Source organism: Ursus americanus, chromosome 5 (assembly GCF_024610735.1).
Source record: "Ursus americanus isolate L20-20 chromosome 5, mUrsAme1.1.p, whole genome shotgun sequence".
Taxonomy (NCBI): Eukaryota; Metazoa; Chordata; class Mammalia; order Carnivora; family Ursidae; genus Ursus; species Ursus americanus.
In genome coordinates, this window is record NC_142131.1 from 74,805,975 (window position 1) to 74,811,112 (window position 5,138).

Genomic DNA, 5,138 nt, shown 5'->3' on the forward strand with positions numbered 1-5,138 from the left:
AGGCAGCTGTACTAGGATTGTCTGATGTCTAAAGGAATGAAAACGTAGTTGCCATTTGAAAGGTTATAAGAAATGCTGGTATGAGAATGTCTCTCCTAGGCTCTTAATTTGATCCAAAGTGGATGGACTGGAGGCAGCTAGTGTGACGGATAGTACCTGCTGTGACAATTAGTGAAGAGGTGACTTGTCCACGTGAGGTTTTTAGGCACTGCTTTGCTGGCCCCATCTTTAGTTCAGGGAGGGGGGCGGCACGGATGCAGGGGGATGATCAGACAGGAAGTGCAAATACCGTCCTATGGAAGAGCGACTTTCTTTCTTCTTCATGGCTCTAAGTTTCTGTTTTCGCTCAAAGCTATTTTTTCTTAAAAAAAGAAAAAAAACACCAAAGTATTTTTTCTTTAATTCATCTGATGATAATTTATTTCTTAGCATCTTGGAGGACCCCAGCTCTTCCCTTTGTCCTTCAGGTGGCCTTATCTCGGCCTCTGAATTTTTTATTTTTTACGTTTTTTTTTTTTGTTTGTTTTTTTTGGAATGTCTCTTCTGATTTTGGAAGAAACTTAGCACCTCGGGTAGTTTCTCTGGGCTTCTGCTTGAATACCCAATAAGATGATTGTTAGAAGGTGAAGGACGGACAGACTGAGAAAGCACTTGGAGCCTGGAAAATGAAACAGGTGACTCCACATGGAGTTTTATCCAGTTTTATTTATTTTTTCCAAGCGTTCGTTTAAATTCCAGTGAGTTAGCATACAGTGTTGTACTAGTTTCAGGTGTACAATGTAGTGATTCAACATTTCCCTACATCACCCGGTACTCACCATGACAAGTGTTCTCCTTGATCTCCATCCCCTGGTTCCCCCATCCCTCCACCCACCTCCCCTCTGGTGACCATCAGTGTGTTCTCTATAGTTAGGAGTCTGTTTCTTCTTATTCAAGTTAACTTACAGCGAGGGCTGTAGGCCATGATCCTGGCACTGTGAAGTTATTCTCGTCTAAGTCTAGCCCTTCCTCCACAGATTTTATAAAGCAGGGGGCTGTGCAGTGGTCATCGTGGTAGGTGAGGTCAAAGGTTAATTATCTAAAGTGGTACCAACTGTGAACCAGTGGGGGTGATCAGAACAAGCCCTCTGGCATGCCAGTCACGGCAAACATTCACCTCCACAGGCCTGGAATGAGCGCGAGGCTCTGAGGGGAGCGGGGGTCACTGTGGGGACATGAACAAGATGGCGTCAGTGTTGTCAGCTCTCCTACAGCTGATTCTGAAGTGTGACTGGACATGAAACAGTAAGTAAATTTGCCACCAAATGGCCCTGAGTCTTCCTGTGGTTGCTCTGTAGAGCACAGCCTGTGACATATCCCAAAGAGACACAAAAACGAGTCCTCAGGCTTGGAGGAGCCACAGAGCCCTCTGTGAGAAGGCCGCTCTGGGGCAGAAGTGAGGCAAAACGTTGACTCCACATAGAGCGCAGTTTCCTCAAAAACTCTCCTCAGCCATGTTGCTCACCAAGTCTGACGTGACCCAGTTGCTTCTCTTTTTCCCTTCCCATCTTTTCACACCTTCCCTCCTGAATCTTTACTTCTCCACGTGCCTCCAGTTCTTCTCTTAGAACCATCTACCCCCTTCTCTGGGCTCGTTTCCTCATTTCGGCTTCTTTTCATTGCCCTCAGAGGCACACCAGTGGACCCACACAGCCAAGCTCCTTCTTAGAAGGTGAGGAAGAGAAAAAGGTTGGGAAGTTTATGGATGTTTTAGCCGATGGAAGGACCTAACTATACACTGAAGAAACTGAAGGGAACAGAGGAGTTAGGGGAAACAGTTCTCCTCTTGGTGGACGTCCAGTCAAAAGACACAATCAAGCCAAATAATAGGAAAAGGAAGGTTGTTGTTGTTTTTTTTTTTTTAACTTGAAACAAATAAAGGAGGACACTGGGGATATTTCCCAAAGCAGTGTCTCCTCAGACAACAAAACCCAGAGGTTTCCAGCACATCTGCGTTAGGACAACCTTTACTTTTGAAACAGCTCTGAGTGTTTTGCCACTGATTCACTGTCTCTGATAGGCTCAGGCCATCTCCTGGTAGACACAGTTTGTCTTTACTTTCCTCCGTTCCCTCCAAATCATTGACCACTGAGGTTTTCACATTTCTCTGTAATTCCAGCACCTTCGAGCAAGCGCTGTGGTTGGGCCAGGGCTGCTGGTCAGGGTTAGATCACGAAAATGGCTGAGAGGCTAAAATGACTCCTCTGGAGTCCAGAAAGCTCTATCTCCTCTTTTCTCCCCTCCCCTCCCCTTCTCCCCTCCCCTTCTCCCCTCCCCTTCTCCCCTCCCCTTCTCTCCCCTCCTCTTCTCTCCCCTCCTCTTCTCTCCCCTCCTCTTCTCTCCCCTCCTCTTCTCTCCCCTCCTCTTCTCTCCCCTCCTCTTCTCTCCCCTCCTCTTCTCTCCCCTCCTCTTCTCTCCCCTCCTCTTCTCTCCCCTCCTCTTCTCTCCCCTCTTCTCTTCTCTTCTCTTCTCTTCTCTTCTCTTCTCTTCTCTTCTCTTCTCTTCTCTTCTCTTCTTCTTCTCTTCTCCCAGAACTCCTAACCGTGCTTAGAGAATGGTGGCCCTTTTGCTTGTGAGTCTCTGGAAATGTGGGGAAACACCTGATCTTGGACTTGATAGGAGACCAGCCCCTCCCCCCCCCCAGCCCGAGCTGTTGCCCCTTACCAAGGTCTGTGCCATCAAATATGCTTTGCCAACTTGAGACCTGGTTTTGTCCCCTGTAAAAGGGGATCATTTGTCTTAACAAATTCCGCCAGTCAGTGCGTAGATAGAAATTTGTAAGATTGACTTGTTCCGTGGAGGCTGACCCTACTGGTGAATGGAGGGACATAAGCCGTCATCGTCATGGTTTCATGGGCGCCATCGTGGGCGAGTAAAGAGGGGGGAGGGAGACCCGCAAATGCGGCAGCCCACCTTCCTGGGGAAGCCAGGACGTGTTCTGAATGGGGACCGATATTCGTTCTGTCGTGCAAGGTGGGGATTTGATTTCCAGAAAGGAAGCGTGGTTCCTGTTCACCGGCGTACATTCAGATGCCTCGGGGGACCAGGCGAGGGATAGAAATATGCAAGGAGGAGAGGGGTGGGCGGGATACGGAAGGGGCCTGTGGCAAGCTGGAGAGTGTGTCCCTGTTCAAAGCTGTTCGAGCTCAAAACAATTTTTTTAAAAGCTTGTCTGACCAAACAAACACAAATCTGTGGGCAGATCGTGGTGATTCTGTACAAATGTGTTCGAGGAACACGCTGTAGGATCGCTTGGGGGTGGAGCGTAGGGGCGGTTAGCACAGTCAGGGGGAGGGACTAGGGAGGAGAGGTACTTGGGAGTAGATGGGAAGGGCCGAAGGAGCCCGGGGTTTATTCTGTGGATAGCAGGCGATGGCATTCTTGGGTTAAGTGGGGACATAATGAGGTTTGTTTTGTAGGGTCACGGATCCCCCTGAAGAGGTGCAGTGAGAAAGCAATTGGTAGCCAACACAGAGGGGCACAGATGGGAGGTGATTTTAACCCCTTACGTGGAGCGTGGATGCGGTCAGGGTTGAACAGCCTTGTGTCCCTTTCTGTCGTTGTCCTAGCCTCTTGGTCACTCAGCGGTCTGAGTGAGGAGGGCATGCGGGATTGGATCTCTCCAAGGCGAACCTCTTGTCTGCAAAAAAACAAAGCAAAAACAAAACAAACAAACAAACAAAAATACCAGGCTCTGACCTGAGCTTCCGCAAGCCTGGCCATTCCTCCTGGGTCTGGACCCTCAGGATTTCCCGCTGCCCCCACGGATGGCTTTTTCTGTGAGCATTCAGTTTTCTTCCCTAAGAGAAAAGGCTACAAAGAACAGACTTCGATCTGCAGGAATGGTACTCCAAGATAAAAAAAAAAAAAAAAAAAAAAAAAAAAGAAAGAACAACACTAATACATCTTACAACTTCTAGCCAGGCTCTGTTAAGACGCTGCTACAAAAACCGCAACAGAAAGGATTCAACAAACCCCCACCCGATCCCGTCCTGAATCCATCTACCTGACAGTCCCCCTCCTGGTGAGGCTGTCTCTCTTACATTACACCCACTAAGCGAAGATCCAAAGCAAAGAGACAGAAAATAACATCTTCTAACAATCTGCTTGTCATTTAGAAAAAGCTCCCCATATAAATGTCATGGAAACAAGCTGTTCCCGCAGAAAGAAAAGAAGGGAGCCCGGCCTCACTCGATTCCCTTTCAATTTTCATCTTCCTAATAAAAGGGTAACAGAAAGCAAATGTTAAGTGTTTGAAAGCAAATATCCCTGGAGCTTGGCCTCGGTGCGGTTCAGCCGCATTCGGCAGGCTGGTCGGCGGCGAGCTGCAGGAGCCCGGGATCAAGCTCTCTACGAGAAGATAACCCACTGCTCAGGGTGCCATCCGTAGGACACGGAGGACCCACAACAGACTGATAGCAGGCGACCAGGGGTTTTCTTCTAATTGGGACCAAGGGTTCTTGCTAGGATACTGGCTGCAGGGTCCGCACATTTCTGTTCCGTGAATAAACATGCATGGGCACATAGCATAGACCATTCATTGTGCTTTGATCCTTTGAGGGATGCCCAGATAAACACGACGTCGTTCTCTGTCCGTGGGTGAGCGGTCTTGCGTGTCTCAGCTGTGGCAGGAAGCAGGTTGTGATCAGCGCACAAGGACAGTGTTGGGGAAGCAGGGAGCACGGAGAAAGGAGCCTTTATTTTCTGCCGGGATTAGCGAGGCCGGATAGAGGAAGTAGCATTGGAATGGAGTCCCAGAGGGGGAGGTAGGATTATCCCAGCAGGATGAGGGGAGAGAAAGGGAATGGCAAGGAACACGTGAAATGAAAGCAAGGTCAAGAAAGTGAAAGGGGAGTATTTGGGGCAAAATAAGGGAAGGTCCTGAATAACCTCTAAGCGCAGTCCTATCTGGACTGGAATGGTCCAGATACATCCAGGGTATGTGTGACTAGCCAATAGCCACATCCTAGAATCTGCTGACAAAGAAGCTTCCTGAGAAAGGAACTTAAATCCTGTCTCTGCTTCGGGTTGATCTGTATAGACATGCATAGCAAAGCGGTGGGAGAGGCCATCAAGAAGCTAGCTTGTAGAAAGAAACT